This window comes from Panthera onca, chromosome B1 (assembly GCF_046562875.1).
Source record: "Panthera onca isolate mPanOnc1 chromosome B1, mPanOnc1 haplotype 2, whole genome shotgun sequence".
Classification (NCBI taxonomy): Eukaryota; Metazoa; Chordata; class Mammalia; order Carnivora; family Felidae; genus Panthera; species Panthera onca.
Window position 1 is genome coordinate 198432129 of NC_138342.1, and position 21971 is coordinate 198454099.

Sequence of the window (21971 nt, forward strand, 5' to 3'; positions counted from 1 at the left end):
TATGAACTTTCCTCTTAGAACTGCTTTTGCTATATCCTATAGGTTTTGGTATAATTTATTCCCACTTTTATTTGTTCAAGCTGTGTTTTAATTTCTATTTTATTTCTTCATTGACCCATTTGTTCACAGTATATTGTATACTCTCCACATGTTAGTGAACTTTCTAGTTTTCTTATTGACATCAATTTCTAGTTTCATAATGCTGTGGTGAGAAAAGGTCCTGGTTATGATTTCAATCTTCTTAAATTTATTAAGACTTGCTTTGTGGCCTGACATGGATGTATCCTGAAGAATGTTCCATGTTCCCTTAAGTGAATGTTTATGTTGTTGCTTTTGGATAGAATGTTCTCTATATATCTAAGAAGTCTGGTCTAATGTGCTAAGACCAGTGTATCCTTACTTATTTTCTGTCTTTATGATCTATCCATTGATGTATATCAGATATGCACGTTCTTGACTATTGTTATGCAGCATTCTGTTTCTCCCTTTACATTTTTTTAAATGTTTGTTTTTGAGAGAGAGAGAGAGAGAGAGCGAGCACGAGCAGGGGAGGGGCAGAAAGAGGAGACACAGAATCCGAAGCAGGCTCCAGGCTCTGAGCTGTCAGCACAGAGCCTGATGTGGGGTTGGAACCCATGGACTGTGAGATCATGACCTGAGTTGAAGTCAGACGCTAAACCAACTGAGCCACCCAGACACCCCTCTCTGTCTCTCCCTTTTAAATTTAATATTTCCTTTACATATTTAGGTGCTACCGTGTTGGTTGCATAAATATTTACAAATTTTATATGTACATGTTGGATTGACCCATTCATCATTGTATAATGACCTTCTTTGTCTGCTATTGCAGTCTTTGATTTAAAGTCCATTTTGTTTGGGGGCACCTGGGTGGCTCAGTCGGTTAAGCATCTGACTTCAGCTTGGGTCATGATCTCACGAGCCCCGCGTCGGGCTCTCTGCTGACAGCTTGGAGCCTGGAGCCTGCTTCAGATTCTGTGCCTCCTTCTCTCTCTCCACCCCTCCCCCACTCACAGTCTGTCTGTCTCTCTCAAAAATAAACATTAAAAAAAGTTAAAAATAAATAAATAAAAAATAAAGTCCATTTTGTCTGATATAAGTGTAGCTACCCCAACTTTCTTTTCATTTCCATTTGCATGAAATATCATTTTCTATCCCTTTGATTTGTGTGCTTAAAGCTGAAATATGTCTTCAAAGGTAGCATATACTTAGGTCTTTTTTTTTTTTAAACCATTTAAGCACAGTGTCTTATGAATGGAAAATGTACTCCATTTACAATTTGAATTACTTATTACAATTTGAATTACTTATTACAATTTGAATTACTTATTACAATTTGAATTATTTCCTGACTGTTTTGTAATTCTTCTCTATTTCTTATTGTCTTATTCCCTTACTTTGTGGTTTGTTGGCTTTCTCCAGCAGTATGAATACACACTTTAATCTTTTCTTTACTATAAGCTTGTTTTGTGCTTACCAGGAGACTTACATATAACAACTTAGGTTTGTAACAGTCATTTTGATAACAACTTAAGTTTAAATGTATTCTAAAGTTCTATATTTATACTCCCTTCACCATAGTTTGTGTTTGATGTCACATTTTCTATCTTTTTATATTGTACATCTATTGTTTTTACTTTTTAAAAAAAATTTTTTTAATGTTAATTTATTTTTGAGAGAGAGGAAGACAGAGTGCAAGTGGGGGAGGGGCAGAGAGAGAGAGAGAGAGAGGGAGAGACAGAATCAGAAGCAGGCTCCTGGCTCTGAGCTGTCAGCACAGAGCCCGACGTGGGGCTCGAACTCACGAACCATGAGATCATGACCTGAGCCGAAGTCGGACGTCCAACTGACTGAGCCACTCAGGCACCCCTTACTTCCTTTTTTAAAGTTTTTATTTAAATTTCAGTTGCCATACAGTGTAATATTAGTTTCAGGTGTATAGTATAGTGATTCAACACTTCCATACCTCACTCGGTGCTCATCACAAGTGTGCTCCTTAATCCCCATCACCTATTTCCCCCATCCCCCCCCACCTCCCCTTTGGTAACCATCAGTTTGTTCCCTATTGTTAAGAGTCTGTTTCTTGGTTTTCTTCTCTCCCTCTTTTTCCCTTTGCTCATTTGTTTCTCAAATTCCCCATATGAGTTAAATCATATGGTATTTGTCTTTCTCTGGCTGACTTACTTCACTTAGCACAATACTCCCTAGCTCCATCCATGTTGTTGCAAATGGCAAGATTTCATTCTTTTTTATGGCTGAGTAATATTCCATTATATGTGTAGATGCCACAAAGTAGGTGGTAATGCCTTAAGTGTATGCATGTTGTCAGGCCCAGGGGCCTCTTCCATCCTTGTCAAGGGCAGTGCTAACCTTCTCTCTTTTCATACAGTGTGTGTCTGTGTGTGTGTGTGTGTGTGTGTGTGTGTGTGCCACCTTTTCTTTATCCATTTATCAGTCTGTGGACATTTGGGCTATTTCCATACTTTGGCTATTGTTGATAATGCTGCTATAAACATTGAGGTACATGTATCCCCTTGAATTCGTATTTTTGTATTCTTTGGGTAAATACCTTGTAGTGCAATTGTTGGTCATAAGGTAGTTCCATTTTTAACTTTTTGAGGAACCTCCACACTATTTTCCACAGTATCTGCTGCAGTTTTCATTCCCACCAGCAGTGTAAGAGGGTTCCCCTTTCTCCACATCTTTGCCAGCACCTGGTGTTTTTTTCTGGTTGATTTTAGCCACTCTGACAGGTGTGAGGTGATGACTCCTTGTGGTTTTGATTTGTATTTCCTTGATGAAGAATGCTATTGAGCATCTTTTCATGTATCTATTGGCCATCTCTTTGTCTTCTTTGGAGAAATTTCTATTCACGTCTGCTGCCCTTTTTTAAATTGGATTGTTCACTTTTGTGTGTTGAGTTTTATAAATGGTCTCTATATTTATAAATGTTCTATATATTTTAAAGCGATACTAACCCTTGATCAGATATGTTATTTGCAAATATCTTTTTCCATTCTGTAGGTTATCTTTTAGTTTTGTGGATGGTTTCTTTTGCTGTACAGATGCTTTTCATTTTGATATAGTCCCAAGAGTGTTTTGTTTTGTTTCCCTTGCCTTAGGAGATATATCTAGAATGAACTCAATATGGCCAATGTCAAAGACACTACCGCCTGTGTTCTCCTCTAGGATTTTTATGGTTTCAGGGCTCACATTTAGGTCTTTTATCTATGTTGAATTTATTTTTGTTTATCACATAAGAAAGTGGTCCAGTTTCATTCTTTTGCATGTAGCTGGCCAGTTTTCCCAACACCATTAAAGAGATTCTTTTTCCCACTGGCTATTCATTCTTTGTTGGAGATTAGTTGACTGTACAGTTTTGGGTTCATTTCTGGATTTTCTGTTTTGCTCTATTGATCTATGTGTCTATTTGTGTGCCAGTACCACAATGTTTTTTTTTTGTTTGTTTGTTTTTTTTAAATTTTTTTTTAACGTTTATTTATTTTTGAGACAGAGAGAGACAGAGCATGAACGGGGGAGGGTCACAGAGAGAGGGAGACACAGAATCTGAAACAGGCTCCAGGCTCTGAGCTGTCAGCACAGAGCCTGACGCGGGGCTCGAACTCACGGACCGCGAGATCGTGACCTGAGCTGAAGTCGGACGCTTAACGGACCAAGCCACCCAGGCGCCCCAGTACCACAATGTTTTGATCACTACGACTTTGTAATTTAAGTCCAGAATTGTGATGCCTTCAGCTTTGCTTTTCTTTAAGATTGATTTGGCTATCCAGGGTCTTTTGTGGTTCCATACAAATTTTAGGATTCTTTGCCTAGCTCTATAAAAATTGTTGTTGGTGTTTTGATAGGGATTGCATTAAATTTGTAGGTTATTTTGCACAGTGTAAGTATTTTAACAATATTCTTGCAATCCATGGTCATGGAATATCTTTCCATTTCTTTGTGTCATCTTCAGTTTCTGTCATCAGGGTTTCATAGTTTTCAGAGTACAGATCTTTCACCTCTTTGGTTAGGTTTGTTCCAAGGTATCTTACTGTTTTTGGTGCAGTTGTAAACGGGATTGATTCCTGTTTCTCTTTCTGCTGCTCCATTATTGGTGTATAGAAATACAACAGATTTTTGTACATTGATTTTGTATCCTACAACTTGACTGAAGTTGTTTATCAGTCCTGCAGTTTTTTGGTGGAGTCTTTTTCAGTTTTACATAAAGAGTATCATGTCATCTGCAAATAGTCAGTTTGACTTCCTCCTTGCCAATTTGGATGCCTTTTATTTCTTTTTGTTGTCTGATTGATATGAAAAACTATGTCAACAAATTGTACAACATTGAAGAAATGGATAAATTCTTAGAAACACATAAGCGACAAAAACTCAAACAGGAAGAAATAGAAAACTCGAACAGACTGATAACCAGCAAAGACATTGAATCAGTTATCAAAAAACCCCCGACAAACAAAAGTCCAAGACCAGATGGCTTCACAGGTGAATGCTACCAGACATTTAAAGAAGAGTTAATACATACTCTTCTCAAACTATTCCATAAAATAGAAATGAAGGAAAACTTCCAAATTCATTCTATGAGGCCAGCATTTCCTGATACCAAAGCCAAATAAAAATGCCACTAAAAAAAAAAAACTATGGGTCAATATCCCCGATGAACAGGATGCAAAAATTCTCAATAAATACTAGCAAACCGGGGCGCCTGGGTGGCGCAGTCGGTTAAGCGTCCGACTTCAGCCAGGTCACGATCTCGCGGTCCGTGAGTTCGAGCCCCGCGTCAGGCTCTGGGCTGATGGCTCGGAGCCTGGAGCCTGTTTCAGATTCTGTGTCTCCCTCTCTCTCTGCCCCTCCCCCGTTCATGCTCTGTCTCTCTCTGTCCCAAAAATAAAAAAAAAAAAAAAAAAAAAAAGTTGAAAAAAAAAAAATAAATAAATACTAGCAAACCGAATCCAACAATACGTTTAAAAAAAATCATTTGCCACAATCAAGTGGGGGTTTTACTCCTGGGTTGCGAGGCTTTTTCAGTATTTGGAAATCAATCAATGTGCTACACCACATTAGTAAAAGAAAGGTTAGGGACCATAAGATTATTTCAATAGATGCAGAAAAACCATTTAACAAAGTACAACGTCCATTTATGATAAAAACCTCAATAAGGTAGGTTTAGAGGGAGCACACCTAACATAATTAAAGACCATATATGAAAAACCCGCAGCTAATTTTCTCAATGGGGAAAAACAGAGCTTTTCCTCTATAGTCAGGAACAAGACACAGTAATCCACTCTTATCCCTGTTATTTAACATAGTACAGGCAACAGGTTTTAAAATATGAAAATATATACAGTTCTTTGGACTACAACTGAAAAAACCTTCTGGCCTGGAAGACAGATGATTTAGACGTATCCACTGGTAAATGTTGCAAAAGTTGGGGCTCTGGTCGAGTGTATAAGCTTCCTTCAGGGAGATAGCAGAAAAATGCAGTGAGGTAGAGAGAGGGCCCAAAGATGGTATCCCCTCTCTCTACCCCCATAGACATGGTGGAGACGTTGTATCCCCATAGCTTATGCCCGCTGATAAGAACTGTAGACTCTAGATCTACGGCAAACCTGAAGTTTGCCCCTTTAGCTGAAGTTCCAGGATAAACAAAGAAGTCGCCTTCACAAAAAGTCTGGACGGGGGTAGGGGGGTGTTCTAGCCACTCTCTGTGCGGTACTCTCTGGGGGTGAGACATCCAAGAACTGTCTCTTCGTTTGCTACAGTCATCAGGGACCCAGGAATACCAGCTACCCTGGCTCCAGACCCAGGCAGTCAAAGAGCATCCCCTGGGTCGCAGATGCACCAGCAGGGCGCCAGGCATAAAAACTAGGGGAACAGACATGTAGAAGAGTTCTCCTTCAATTGATACTGGTGTGGCCTAGAGTGAGAAAATAATGCCCACCTTCTGAGTTCTCTGGAAAGGTTTACGGTGAGAACTAAATAGGAGTTTAATTAGCAACCCGCCCCTTGTCTTCTGTTTGATAAGCTGATAGGCCTCTTTTGGAGGAAGATTGAGTTCCTGGTTTTTTGTTTTTGTTTTTTAAGTTGGTTTTTTTTTTTTTGCCTCTTGACACACTCTTGAGTGTGGTTGATATTTAATGCTTCTTTCTGTATTGGTTCTGGTCCTATGGGACCTGTGAGCATAATGCCACCGGAGCCTGGTGATTTGCAGCAGCTGCGAAAGTTAGGATATCAACTCCTTTCTGGGAGATATTTTCAAGTTGGAGGAAGGCAGAGAGAGGTCACAAAGAGAGTGTCTACCAGCCTCCGTTTCTTGAGAGTGACTCTGTGGGCCCTGTGATGTGTTCCAGACTGGAAGCCTACCCTTCAGGCCAAATCTCCTGGACAAGCAACTCTTTCTAAGAAAGACGGGGCTGTGTTTCCATCTGTCATCTCTGTAGTGTCCTTGGTGTGAACTGCCAAGAACTGTCTCTGATTATTAGAGTTCCGCGTGTCTCGGGAGCACAACCCCCCTCTTGGGCTCCAGAGCCAGGTAATCCGTGAGTGTCTCCCGGGTGGTAGCTGACATAATAATGGTAACAGAAGTAGAAGATGTCACCTGGTAAAATCATGCCTGCCAGCATTAGCAAGACAGAGGGAGAGTGTAAATATGGTGCCCTTCAGTGGGGAAGTAGAAATGGTCCCTGCCAGGTAAAAACAAACAAAGGGGTGCCCATGGCTGTAGCAACGGAGAGAGCAAAAATAGTGCTGGCCAACACCTTCATCTCTGGAGAGTGTCCTAACAGGCCCCTGATCCTCTGGCTGATGCTTTAAGTTTAGCAAAATAATTTCCTCCACATGTTTTCTGAGGGCTTTTCCAATGTCTTCTTTTGTGCTGAGGCCAGGAAAGGAGTGAGTCTGAGAACAAGCCCCTGAAAAGCAGTTTCTTAATTTGTTAGAGCCCTTTGAGTTTTGTGGATGGAAGTCCCATTGGTTTTCCAAGGCCGATGTGATAGGGACTCTGCTGTCAGGGGCAAGGCTTATAAGCTGAGATATCTGATGTGCGGTACAACATTTCTCTCCTTAGGGAGAAGCTCTGGGTTTGTGAGTTCCCTCCCCATCATGGATCACAATACCAGAGTGGGGTTTACGGTGGGGTTTAAAGTCTCGGCCTCCTCTACTGCCATGATGTGGACCTTTTGGTGATTGCCAGTGTGAAGGAGCTGCTCAGCTAGTTTTCAAGTGTTTTTTGGGTGAATTGTTCCCTATGTAGCTGTAGATTTGATGTGCTCATGAGAGAAGGAGTTTCAAGATATTCTTACGTTGTCAGCATGTTGGACTGCCTCCAAGATGGACTTTTTTGTAAATTTTCTTTGAAGAAAGACTCTTTAAAAATAAATGCTTTCATTTTGGTATAACTCTAGACTTTTCAAATTGTAAACATAATACAAATGACCTTTGTATACACTTGACCAAGTTTCACCTTTTATAGTCATGGTACAGTCGTCAAAACTAAGAAATTAACATGAGTGCATTACTATGAACTAAAATCTAGACTTTATTTGGATTTCACCCATTTTCCCACTAATGTCCTTTTTCTGTTTCAGGATCGGATCCAGAGTACCACATCACATTTTGCCTGCCATATTTGGGTTTTGTCATTAACCGATTTTTTCCATTTCTTCTCTCCTCTTAGCTTTTAGTTATATGGTCTAATTATCTCTGAATGTTCAGCTTTGAACAAAGAAACTTCTCATACTTTCTGGAATAAGCCAGTTCTTTATACTTGGTTAACATACTAAACTGAGTCACTTTCTGTGATTGTTACCTAAAATCTGTTAGAAGTTGGGAGGTACCTATTAACAATGACAACTTTTGTTTTAGAATAATGGATCTGTAGCTCTTTGTTTGTTTATTTATTTTGAGAGAAAGCAAGAGCGTGAGTTGGGAAGGGATAGAGAGGGAAAGAGAATCCCAACTTGGGGAGGGACAGAGAAAGAGGGAGAGACAGAATCTTAAGCAGGCTCCTCACTGTCAGTGTGGAGCCGAATGCGGGGCTCGATCTCATGAGATCATGACTTGAACCAAAATCAAGAGTCAGACACTTAACCAATTGAGCCACCCAGGTGCCCCAGATCTCTGGCTCTTTCGATTGGTGGTTAGGTTACAGGGCCAGTTATCTGTCTGGAATCTCCTAGTGTGTGATGAAATCTGTGTCATCTGCATAGGTGAGAAAATGCATCCTCTATTTTTTATGGTAGAAGGAAAAATGCCCCACTTTAGACAAGTTACCGTAAGAGGAGCCAAGAAGGACTGTCGGAATGTTGAGCTAGCCTGTTATCTTAAAGATGAGGAAATTGGGCCCCACAAATCCTGAGTCTGCCCAGGTGATACAGCTAGGAAATGGTAATGCTGGCATCGAGCTACACAACCTGTTGTCCAGTCTGCTGTCACTGTCCCTTCCACACTTTTTTTTAAAGTTTATTTATTTCTTTATTTTGAGAGAGAGAGAGCATGTGAGCAAGCATGCACAAGTGGGGTGAGGGGCAAAGAGAGAGGGAGACAGAGAATCCCAAGTAGGCTCCTCACCATCCACACAGAGCCCAATGTGGGGCTCGAACTCATGAACCATGAGATCATGACCTGAGCTGAAATCAAGAGTCCGACGTGTAATCAACTGAGCCACCCAGGAGCCCCTGTTACTTCCACTCTTAAACTCCATCTACACTTGGCCTTATGTGTTTATGTGTGTGATAAATCAGTCATATTTTACATGCTGATTCAAATTTGGCTTCATATGCCTCTGTTCATCTTGACAGATGAAACAGACGTTAAAGTGAGCATTCTGATTTCTTTCTCTGCCTCTTAACTTCAATTTTACTATAGCACACCCAGTAGGACAAAAATCACATTTAAAGACTTGATTACAAGCTATTAATTTGCAAACAAAAAGTATAGGCTTTAAGATTTTTTCAGTAGGTCAGCTAGGTCACTAGACTGCGGGAAGTTTTTTCCCGGCTTTCTTTAGGCGTAACAGGTAATCTTTCACAGTTGATTACTGTGGTCACCAGTGTCACATTTTCCTCTTCACCTCGCCCACTCAGGACCTATTGTCCTTTATGTCTACAGCCCAGTGACACTCAAATTTGCCAGAATTGGAGGCAGTATTGTTACATTCAGTGTTTGAGGACTTTTCATTCTTGAAAACAAATGCTAAAAATAGTTTTCAGAAGTCTTTCCTTGTAAATCACTTTAAAAGTTCTGAAATAAGACTGTTAATATTCAACCATACCATTCTCTAATCTGTACTCCAGTACTTTCTGTCATTTAAACACATTGTTCTTTTTCCATCAAATGATGGGCATTTTGGAAGTGTTCGTTTCTTTCCTGTAATGAAGACACTGTCATTGGAGACCGATCATTTGGATGGGCTGTGGCTCTTTGTGACAGAACATCAATCACTCTTCTGTTCTAGAGAGTCGCCATTATAATTCCCCTTGTTATCTGCCAAGAGATGTCAACAGCCATTCTATATAATGCCATTCCTTCTGTCCTGATGACCCTAGATAAGTGTCACTTGCTTTGACCTGTGACCATTTTATTATCTGGCTTCTGAGTGTCTGATATCTTCATTTGGCCAAATACCAATCCCTTCTGGAACAGTTAGAAAGGATAGTTCCCATTGTCTCTGGCTTTCAAGCCTTTCATTGTGTATTGTTCAGAGAGAACAATAAGCTTCCTCTCTTCCGTCATGTTCTATACCACAGAGTATTACTATTTTTCTTATCAAAACACAAAGCCTAGATTGTTAAATGACTGTTTTTTTCTATTTTTGAAATCCATGCCAATTTCTATTGTTTTCTGAATAGTATATTACTTTCTGGCTTGTTCTCTCTGCCAAGAGCTTTATTGCTTTATTTATTATTTGATGTTACAACTGCAAAGTCCTTCCTCTCACATCTTCCAAAATCTGGTGTTTCTACAGAGTTTTGTCATTAATCTCATCTTTGAGGCAGAAGACACATCGTTCTCAGAACATCTCACATTTAAATTTCCTATAAATATCCTAGGTTAAATTCTCTTTCTTCTTAATATTTCGATATTCTATTGTTCATTCTTTGCCCACTATCATTGCATTCAATAATTATTTTGACCTTCTCATGTACCACACTGGACCAGATACCAGTAACATCACATGGGAGAAGACCGACCCAACCCATGTCTTCATGGGGCTAACAGCCCAGTGAGAGGGACAGACCAGATTTAATTTTTCATTCAGTAAAATTTCATTTGTTAGTACTAACTCTCTCATTGATAACAGTTAACATCTCTGAATCGAAAACAAATAGCAACTAACCGACGACTGAAAAGTAAACAACAGTGGGCAAGTGGGGAGAGAAACAAAAACTTCAGACACGACCAGGACAAGTGACCAACATCCTGGAATTTTTTTAAATCTCCTGATTTTCCCCCGAGGGTACCCTGGAAACCTGTGTTGCAGAACCACGTAGTGGATGCAAAAAAGCAAACCCTCCCTGAGAGACGCTTCTTTTCTGGCCAGAGAACCAAGAACAGATGCCACTGTGAGCAGAAGAGTTCAGGGGAGTGCCTGTCGGTTATTTTCTTAGATTTTTTTCCTCTCCTGGCCCACGCGTGTGGGAAAGTCACCTTGCAGATCTACCGTCCTTTGGTGGTGACATACACACCTGAAATCCAAGAGGAATCCTCTTTGTTGTCTGCAGAAGTGGGGGAGAAAAACCCCTGGAGAGTCCGAAAACCTCCGAAAAATCCAAGAGACAAGAGACTGGAAAGAGGCTTCTCTTAAATCTGTGTACGAATCTGCACAAGTACCAAGTTCATCCAGATCCGTGAATGCACAAAACAGGCCCTAAGAAGAACAGAAAAGGCTTGGAAAACTGAACTCTGTGGTGGTTAGGAAACGGCCCCTACAGAAGGCAAAAAACAACTTGAAGTCTCATCCGAATCAGTATGATTGCCTGCTGAAACCCACAACAAGAATTCAGCATCATAAAGACCTAACCAGTACCCAGAGCTTCACAACACAATTCTTAATATGTCCAGAGTATAATAAAGAATTACTTGATACTAAAAGAACCGGGAAAATATGACCATTTCTCAAGGGAAGGTCAATCAACAAAAGGCAACAATGAGATGACTCATATATTGGCATTAGGAGGCAAGATCTTTAAGAAGCTTTTAGAACTATGCTTGAGATACACAAAAGGAAATAAGTCTCCACAGAGAAATTGTTTCTGTTTTAAAACTGAACAAAATACTTTAGGACTGAAAAATACAACGTAATACAAAAAAAAAAAAATTTTTTTTAAAGACTGAATTGGATGGGCTCAATACCAGAATGGAGAGAGCAAGAAAAGACCACAGAAAATGACCCATGTGAGTTATCCAGTCTGAATTTGAGAAAGAATAAAGATTTCAAAAGTAACAGAGCCTCAGGGACCTATGGGATGATGTCAAATGTTCTAACCGTTATGTCATTTGAGTTCCAAAAGAAGAGAACGATTAGTGCAGAAAAACTATTTGAAAAAAAAAGAAAAGAAAAAAAGCATGCTTAAAACTTGCCAACTGGGGGAAAACATAAACCTCAGCAAAACTGAAACAGGATCAATTCAAAGAAAACCATGCCAAGGTGCAAAATCAAACTGCAAAGGGAAGAAGGGTTTGGGGAGAGGCAAAGTGGGGAGGGGAAAAAGGAAAAGAGAAAGATAAAAAACAGACTGAGGAAGAAAATAAAAACCATGAAAGAAGTAAATAAAAGTAACACATTATACAAGAAGAAAAATTTGAATTTTTGAGGATTTCCCAGCTGAAACCATAATTGGCCAGAAGACAGTGGAACATCTTTAAAGTATTGAAAGACAAACATATCAACACAGAATTATATATGCATCAAAAATGTCCTTCAGAAATAAAGACAAAATATATTTTAAAATGAAAGAAACAAAATTGGGCACCAACATGCGTTCTCTCGAAGATATGCTAAGAGAGCTTGTCCAGGCCAAGAGAAACTTGGAAATTTAGAAATGAAGAGCAGGAGAAATTATAAATATCTGGATAAATATAAACTACTTTTCTCCTTTTAGCTGCTGAAAATCCATATGGTTGAAAGCAAACAATTTATATTGTATAGTGAGGTTATCAATATGTATGTGGTTGTAATAGATATGATAATATAACAATAAACAAGGAGGGTAAAGGAACAGAATTGTTGTAAGGCTTTCACGTTTTGCTTAAAAGGAGAAATTAACTGTGACTAGACTATAAAGGAATACATATTGTAATACTTAGAGCTACCAGTAAAAAAAAAAAAAATGCAATGAAAGATAGTTAAAAAAAAAAAAAAAGAATTTAAATAGAATAGTAATGGGGGCGCCTGGGTGGCTCAGTCCTTGTAGCATCCCATTTCAGCTCAGGTCATAATCTCGCAGTTCGTGAGTTCGAGCCCTATGTCGAGCCCTGTGTCTGTGCTGACAGCTCACAGCCTGGAGCCTACTTCGGATTCTGTGTCTGCCCCTCTTCTGCTCACGCTGTCTCTCTCTCAAAAATAAACATTAAAAAAATTAGAATAGTAATGAATTTCAAGTAAATCAATTTTAAAAGGCAGGAAAAACAAGATTGAAAATAATGGGGCAGATAGAAAACAAAATGTGGTAGACCTAAAACCAACATATCAATAGCATTAAATGTGAATAGTCAGAGCATACCCAGCAAAAGGCAAATATTCAGACTTGATTTGAAAATAAGACTTTATTATTATTATTATTATTATTGCTTCTAAATATTCTGAATATTGCTGAGATGACAGTACTTCCCGAAGTGATCTGTATATTCACTGCAACATTTCTCAAAATCCAATGACCTCTAAAAAAAAAAAACCCAGAAAAGCCCATCATAAAATTTATGGGGAATCTCAAGGACCCCGAATAGCCAAAACAGTTTCAAAAACGAACAAAGTTGGAAGAGTTACATTTACGGATTTCAAAGCTCCAGTAACTAGAACAGTGTGGTACTGGCATGAGGACAGACATTTAAATAAATGGAAACAATGGAAATCCCCAAAATAAGCTGTTGTGTATATGGAGAGTTGACTTTTGACAAGGGTGTCCAAATTATTTAACAGGCAAAGGACAGTCTTTTCATTAACAGTGCCAGTAAAACTGGATATCCTTATGCAAAAAAAATGTTGGACCCTTCCCTTACACTATATACAAATATAAACTCAAAATGGGTCAAAGACCTAAGTGTAAATTTTGTTCATTTGTTTTGGTTTTTAGATTCCACATTTAAGTGAAATCCTATAGTATCTGTCTTTCTGACTTATTTCTCTTCTCATAGTACCCTCTAGGACCATCCCTGTTGTCCAAATGGCAAGATGTTTTGTTTGTTTGTTTGTTTATTTTTGAAAGAGAGAGAGAGATGAAGAGAGAGAATCCAAAGCAGGCTCCACACTACCAGTGCTGAGCCTCATGTGGGGCTCAATCTCACCACTGTGAGATCATGACCTGAGCTGAAATCAAGAGTCAGTCGCTTAACCAACTGAGCCATCCAGGTGCCCCACAAGTGGCAAGATCTTGTTCCTTTTTATGGCTAATATTCACATGTATATATATGAAACACATTTTATCCACTCATCTATCTATAGTTACTTGAACTATTTACATATCTTGGTCATTGTAAATAATGCTGCAGCAAACATAGGAGGGCATATATCTTTTCGTGGTGTTTTCATTTTCTTTGGGTAAATTCCCAGTAGTGGAATTGCTGCATCATAGAGTAGTTCTATTTTTAATTTTTTGATGAATTTCCATACTGTTTTCCACAATAGTCACACGAATTTACATTTCCATCAACAGTGGACCAGGGTTCCTTTTTCTCCACATCCTCATCAAGACTTGTTATTTCTCGTCTTTTTGATGATAGCCATTCTGACAGGTGTGTGGTGATCTCTCATTGTGGTCTTAATTTGCATTTCCCTGTTGATTAGTGATATGTTTGTTGGCCATGTATAGGTCTTTGAAAAAATGTCTACTCAGATGCTCTGTCCATTTTTTTTTTCATCAGATTGGCTTTTTTGGTGTTGAGTTGTTAATGTTCTTTATATATTTTGGGTATTAACCACTTATCAGATATGATCTTTGCAAATATCTTCTCCCATACACTGGGTTGCCATTTTGTTTTGTTGATGGTTTCCTTTGCTCTGAAAACTCTTTTCATTTTGGTATAGTCCCAATAGTTTACTTTTGCTCCTGTTTTTCTTGCCAGACATATTCATAAATAAGTTGCTAAACATGATGTCAAGAAATTACTGCATATGTTTTCTTCTTTGAGTTTTATGCTTTCCAGTCTCACATTTAGGTCTTTAATCCATTTTGAGTTTATTTTTGTGTACATTGTAAGTGGTCTAGTTTCATTCTTTTGCATATTGCTATCCAGTTTTGCTTTCACCATGTACTGAAAAGACAGTCTTTTCCCATTTAATATTTTTGCCTCCTTTGTTGTAGATTATTTTACCATGTAGGTGTGGGTTTATTTCTGACCTCTCTGTCCTGTTCCATTGATCTGTATGTCTGTTTTTGTGCCTGTACCATACTGTTTTAATTACTCTAGCTCTGTATTAAATCATGAGATCTGGGATTGTGACAGTCCAGTTTTGTTCTTCTTTCTCAAGATTGCTTTACTTATTCAGGGTCTTTTGTGGTGCCATACAACTTTTAGAATTATTTGCTAGTTCTGGGGAAAATGCTGTTGGTATTTGATAGGGATTGTATTGAATCTGTGGATAGCTTTAGGTAGTATGGACATTTTAATAATATCCTTCCAATCCATGAGCATGGTATATCTTTTCACTTTTGTCATCTTTAATTTCTTTATCGATGTCCTGTGGCTTACAGAGTATAGGTCTTTCACTTCCTTGGTTCAATTTACTTCTGTGTATTTTATTCTTTTTGATAAAATTGTAAAAGGGATTGTTTCCCTAATTTCTCCTTTCGCTACTTCATTATTAATGTATAGAAATTCAGATTTTTGTCTATCAATTTTGTATCCTACAACTTTACTGAATTCATTTATGCGTTCTAATTGTGTGTGTGTGTGTGTGTGTGTGTGTGTGTGTGTGTGTGTATGGAATGTTTAAAGTTTTCTACATATAGTATCATGTACTCTGCAAATAGTGACAGTTTTACTACTTGCTTAGCAGTTTGGATGCCTTTTATTTCTTGTCTAGTTATTTCAGCTAGGACATCCAGTACTATGTTGAATAAAACTGAAGAGAGTGTATGTTCTTATCTTGATTTTCATCTTAGAGGAAAAGGTTTTATGTTTTTCACTATTGAGCATGATGCTAACTGTGGGTTTTTCCACATATAGCTTTTATTATTTTGAAGTATGTTTCATTTCTTTTCAAAAAAGTTTTATTTATTTACGTAGAGAGCCTGAGTAGGGGAGGGTCAGAGAGAGAGCGAGAAAGAGAATACTAAGCAGTCTCCACACTGTCATCATGGAGCCGGAAACAGGGCTCAAACCCATGAACTGTGAGATCAAGATCTGACGTGAAACCAAGAGTCAGACGCTTAACCAGCTGAGCCACCCAGGTGCCCCAAGGTGTGTCTCCTTTAAACGCACTTTGTTGAGAGTTGTTATAAAAAAAATGTTGCATTTTGCCAAATGCTTTTTCTGCATCTATTAAGGTGATCATGTAATTTTAATCCTTCTTGTTAATGTGGTACATCACATTGACTTGTGAATATTGAACCATCTTTGCACACTTGGAATAAATTGCACTTAATTATAGTGAATGATCCTCCTAATGTATTGTTGAATTGGTTTGCTAATATTTTGGAGGCTTTTTTTTTTCATTTATGCTCACCAGGAATAGTGTAGTTTTCCTTTTGTTGTATTGTTTTTGTCTGGAATTGTCATCCAGGTAATGCTGGTCTTGTAAAATGAATTTGGAAGTTTGCCTCTTTCTTTTATCTTCCTCTTCTGTGTTTTGGAATAGTTTGAGGAGAACAGGTATTAACTCTTCTTTAAATGCTTGGTAGAATTTGCCTGTGTCATTTGGTCCTAGACTTTTGTTTTGTAGGGAAATTTTTGATTACCAATTCAATTTCATTACTAGTAATCAGTCCAGATTTTCTACTTCTTCCTGACTCAATTTTGGAGGATTGTATGCTGGGAGAAATTTATTTTTTCTATGTTGACCAATTGGTTGGCATATAATTTTTTATACTGTTCTTTTATAATCATTTGTGTACTGTGGTGTCAGTTGTTTTCTTTCATATCTGATTTTGAGACCTTGAGTCCTTTTTTTCTGATAAATCTGGTGAAAGTTTTATCAATTTTACCTTTTCAAAGAACGAACACTTTTTTTTATTGATCTTTTTTTGTCTCTATTCCTTTATTTTTGCTCTGATCTTTATTATTTTTTTCTTCTAACTCTGGGCTTTGTTCTTTTAATTTTTCTTGTTTCTTAAGATAAGCCTGTAACACCATAAACTTCCATCCTAGAATTGCTTTTGCTGTGTCCCAAAGGCTTTGGACCATTGTGTTTCCATATTTATTTGTTTCCATGTATTTTTTTTATTTCCTGTTTGTATAAAACCTTAATTAAAAATTTTTGATAACCTCTCATTGCCCCCCCCCCACCCTGCCCCCCATTTTCACCAAAATATAAAACAGGAACATAAATTGTACTGCCATTACCTATTTTTATTGTTCTTACTTTGCTTAATTTTTCTGTCATTTAGAAGACTGACTATTTTACTTTCTCCCTAGTCAAAATAACCACCAGCAGAGGTTGCTAGAATGCAGGCATCCCTCTCTAGAGAAATGAGGGAATTCTGCACTGCTCTGTCTTTGCTCTAACTGTCCCAGGCATGTGCCATGGGAAAGCATTTAATGGTAGGGATTTTTCAGAGAATGTTGAATGTTTGTGTGTATTCTACAGGATGATTTGTATACACTCTTAAAGACAAAAGACAAATAGTCTGGACACCTGACCGCTGGAGTGGATTCTTATCTCTTTTTCTGGATGTTAATGTATAAGGAAGGTTGAAAGAAATACATTTATTTCACTTTGTAGCCATCAGAGTTCTGAATCTAGCTAAGGTCTCAAAAAAATTAGAACAAATTCATTTAAATAACAACTGTTAAGTAAGTGCTTCAGGTTTTGGCTTAATCTTGTTTTTTTGAAAGAAAATTTCCAGTAATGAAGAGAATAAAGATACTAAAAACTTCATTAAAAATCCATTTCTCGAAATATCTATTTAAATTAATTTGTGAAATCATCTTATTTTCAGATTGTTCAGTATCTGAGGAATGTTTTGAGTTGCTAATAGGTTCCTAAGGAGTTTCATTAAACTCCTTCAATAAAATTCTGAATGCGATTGTGCTTTATTCCCAGAGGTTATCCAAGAAAGGAAGTGGAGAATGTTCTTTTAGAAAGCATGAAGTGGGAAAATGTTTAAAACTATTTATAGCAGCACTTAGCTGTGGAAATCCCAGACTCACCATCTATTTATAGTTATTCTTTGGGTTAAAAGGGTGAAACCAGAAATCTTGAAAATGCTGTGTGCTTTTACCCAGCAGTTGAAACTAATAAGCTGTCTTTTTGTGGTTATGATAACCAGATACTTATAGAATAATTCTGGAAGTTACAATAAATATATCTTGGCTAAGGGGGAAAAAACCAATTAGGTCTAAAAGAGCAGTATTTTTCTTGATAAAGTGATTCTTACCTAGTTTTCTTAGGTTTTCAGGTTAGCTGCAAGTTAGATTCTGTGTGAAGCATATAAGCTATCTAATGAAAAGTGGGAAAGAGCATGTGCTTGCAAAAATTTCTGGTTGAGCTAACTGGTTGATGAATCTGAATAGAAAGAAAGCCAGGTAAAATTACCAGGCTTCTAAAGAGCAAACTTGAAACATCCCACTGAGGAATATCAATTTCTGAAAATTCCACCAGACTATAGCAGAAATTTTCCTATGGCCTTTAACACATAACACAGGATTTGCACTTAAGATGTATGGACCATATAACCTATTGACGCTTAGTTATTTGTGTTATTTTCTTACTATATTTTCCTGGAGGAAAAAAAGACAAGTTAGGTTATTGCAATGGAAGTTCAGAGCTTAAACAAGTTTGTTTTAGGGAAGGTGGTCATGATCCTGGAGGGAAGACATGGCCGTGAGTCTTTAGGACTATATTCAGTTGGCCTTGTTGAGGTGATAAAGTGTTAAGAATGAACTCTTTCAACCAAAGGGAAAATTTTGCTGCAGGTGTAATGTTACCTTTGGCTGTGTATAAAAATGTAGAGATACTTAAGAATGAAGAAATAATGATGGCTAGGCAAAAATCTCACGTTGCTTCCTTAACTTCCTTTGCATACATCTCACACTAAATCCCACCTAACTAGAAGTGAATAATCATCACTAATGCAAATCCAACATGCTTTGATGTCAATCAGCAAAGACAGAAAAATCAGGCCTCCACATGCAATCGTGTATGCACAGTGCGCTGAAGTACTGTCCACCATTGCCATTTTAAAAATTAAATCCCATTCTGTTGCATGGGTAGCCTATCCTAGTCCTCCCTAAGAGCATAACCTGCCTCTCCTCATGAACCTGACATGTTCATGCCTTTTAAGCTGAAGGATAAAATTTACCCAATGACTTCCTTTCCATCCATCTATGCCAGTGATCTTTTTACAATTTCCAAAGCACCAGTTGCTGGAGGCGTGCATTTGTCACTTAATTACATGCTGCCTTACGCCACCTCTGACGCCATTGTCCTTTCTATTTGTTCCTGTCACTGCCCCACTTGAGCACTTGTTTCCTGTGGCATTTTTGTCTGCATGCATCACTGGAACCTCTCCTGAACCCCCTGGTTTTCTCTTATTGACGACCTGGCTGATTTCCTTGGAAACCATGCGTGCTGCCTTCACCAGAGGAAGCCTGGAGTGACAAGTTAGAACCCTGGAGCTCTCACCCCATCCCTGCCATCAACATTTTGAGTAATTCTGGACAACCACCTAACCTCTCTAAGGCTCTAATTCCTCTGGTCTGAAATGAAAGTTTGGGCCAGATCCTCTCTAAAGTCTTTCTGGCTCTACATAGCTTCATTCCTGCACCTTCTGGCTAGCCCCTCGCTGGACTGTACTAAATGCCGAGGACCTGTAGGTCATCCCACTTAAAACCTGTCACCAGGGCCACCTGGGTGGCTCAGTCGGTTAAGCGTCCTACTTCAGCTCAGGTCATAATCTCACGGTTTGTGAGTTAGAGCCCCACGTCGGGCTCTGTGCTGACAGTTCAGAGCCTGGAGCCTGCTTCCAGGCTCCCCCTCTTTCTGCCCCTTCCCTGCTCATGCTCTGTGTCTGTCTCTCAATGATAAATAAACGTTAAAAAATTTATGAAAAAAAACCAACCTGTCACCCAACCTGCCTGTCAGACTTGTAGGCAACATGTGCAACCCTACCCTCCCCCCACCAAAATCTAACAGTATTGTGAGGGAAGTCCAAGGTCTTCCAGGTTAAGGAAGAGATGGCTACTTACTGAGACTTTACAGAAATGGACTCTCCCACAGTGGACATGCCCTGGCTGTATATTGAACCTAAGTACTGCTTTTCACATTCACATGAGAAAATGGACATAAAGCACTTAGCCTGACGGTGTCACCAGGCAGGCCCTCAGTCAGTAGAGCTGTGACAATGACCATGTGGCCTCTACTTCTCTGAGTCGAGTCTTTGAATCTTGGCCACTCATGTCTGCTTGACTTTGCCTCGTCCTGTCAGGATGCAAGATACCCTTCTGCAGGGCTGCTAGTGAGATGGTTCTCAGTGGGGCTGAGTCCACATTGCCAAATGGCAGGAATTGAAAATGGAGCTGGATTGGAGGCAGACTAGCTGCAGACAGGCCAGGATCTGGGATCGTCAGAGATGAGATCCAAGTGCTGCTTCCTTTTCCTCCTAGATCCCAGCTGTGCTCACTGGTAATGGCCTAGGAGTCATAGCACCCAGATGCAAGACCTTGCCAGCCGAGGTCATCGTTATCTATTTACCATGACAGAACCTTGAATGAGGAAAGAGACACAGACCCGTTGTTCCTGTTAATCCTTTCTGGCATTGTTGCCCCCTCCCCTAACCTACTATGGTGACTCTCTAATAGCTCAGGGTTGGACATATACACCTCCCACTTCCCTTTTTCCAGGCTGACTAGTGTCTTTGAGCAGATCTGGCAATTTTTTGTTGTTGTTGCTGTTGGAGAGAGGGAAGGATGGGCTAATGTGTGTTTAACTTATATAAACTGAGGTTGATCCCAAATGTAGGTTCAGAAACACCCAGGACATCTTGGGGAGTATGTGTTGTCTCTCAGAAACATGCTGGTAGATACCCTAAGTACATACCTTCTTGTACAGGCCTTATTCCACTCCCTCCAATCCTGGTGTACTCTAGGTATGCAATACTTTGGCTAAATCAATGACACTGATGGCCATTTTTAGTTTCTTATGAAAGGTCATTAGTTTTTATGTGTTGTGACTAAAAGACACAAGAGAAGAATAAATCATTTAGAAGTGTACATGGAGGGCTGTACTGAATCTCTGGGCCTAGGGCCTAGGCACAGTACTTTTGTGTGTGTGGAGAAAATAATCCATTCATGTGGCTCTCATCCACAGTCAGGGTTGAAATTCACGGCATTAGAATCATGACAAGAAAACAAATGATTCAACTCTCTGCCTTCTGTCTTTGGCCTCATTTGTATTCAATCTCCCCACAGATCTTGTTTCACATTGGATCGATTTTTTGTGTGTTCTACCCTCGTAGCTACTTTGGCAGAATCTTTGAAGCAATCCCATTGCTTACTATACCTCACATCAAAGTAATTGAACAGTACAATCAAAGCAATCATGAAACTAACTTCCCAATTGTATATGGGAAAATTAACTATACGTTGTGCCTATATTTTTGTGATAAAACTCTTTCATGTGCTCAGATAAGAAAGTGGCCATTTTGCTTGAGCCAACAAACAGCCATGACAGCTACGTGATCATTGGTAGTAACAGTAGAAACCTGGTATGGAGTTGGAATTGAACTCTTAGCTCATACAGTGGGTGATTTGCATGGCACACGGCATCTTCCTGTATTCCAGCATGTATTGTAAAAAGGAATGTGGTTGAAGGCTGTGTAGCTAGAGACTTTGAAGAATTGCCTGAGAGGGGCGCCTGGGTGGCTCAGTCGGTTGGGCGGCCGACTTCGGCTCAGGTCATGATCTCACTGTCTGTGAGTTCGAGCCCCGCGTTGGGCTCTGTGCTGACAGCTCGGAGCCTGGAGCCTGTTTCAGATTCTGTGTCTCCCTCTCTCTGACCCTCCCCCGTTCATGCTCTGTCTCTCTCTGCCTCAAAAATAAACGTTAAAAAAAAAATAAAATTAAAAAAAAAAAAAGAATTGCCTGAGAAACTACATGGTCAGCACAAGAGCATAGAGGAGGAAAGAAAGGTGACATCCGCTAAAAAGAACAAGATAACTCATCCACCATATTTTTCGTTGAATCAGAAAGGACACCCTGTTGAGGAATCAACAAATTTGAGCATCCACTGGGAAGTTCGTGGGAGCCACCCATGTTAGTTGATTTAGGGAGTTCTGTAGCCAGTTTAGAGGTTCAGTAGAGCCCTAAGATAGTGGGAAAACTGGGACTGAATTACAAACACAACATAGCACTCATCTTCAGACTTCTCATTGGGTGTGACAAGTGGCTTTTGTGGCCTTTCAATGTTTACTCATAGACTACGGCTTAAATCTTAAACATTTGTGTTGTTTAGTACTCTCCATACATTAGGCTGCATGGATTAAAATGCTCTTTCTGGGATCCAGTCATTCAAGGATCCATCCAACTGGTCCTTAGAGATTTTCATTTAGACATCCTACAAGCTC

The 21971-nt window shown here is 39.1% G+C and overlaps 1 non-coding gene and 1 pseudogene across 1 annotated transcript; one reads left to right on the top strand and one right to left on the bottom strand.

Annotated features, from left to right (window-relative positions):
* The window catches only part of LOC132692843 (osteoclast-stimulating factor 1 pseudogene), a 51476-nt pseudogene that overhangs the window by 1739 nt on the left and 27766 nt on the right, over positions 1 to 21971 (top strand).
* LOC132676760 (U6atac minor spliceosomal RNA) lies at positions 2281 to 2410 on the bottom strand. The gene has a single exon (XR_009609103.1). It is a non-coding gene; the product is annotated as a U6atac minor spliceosomal RNA (small nuclear RNA).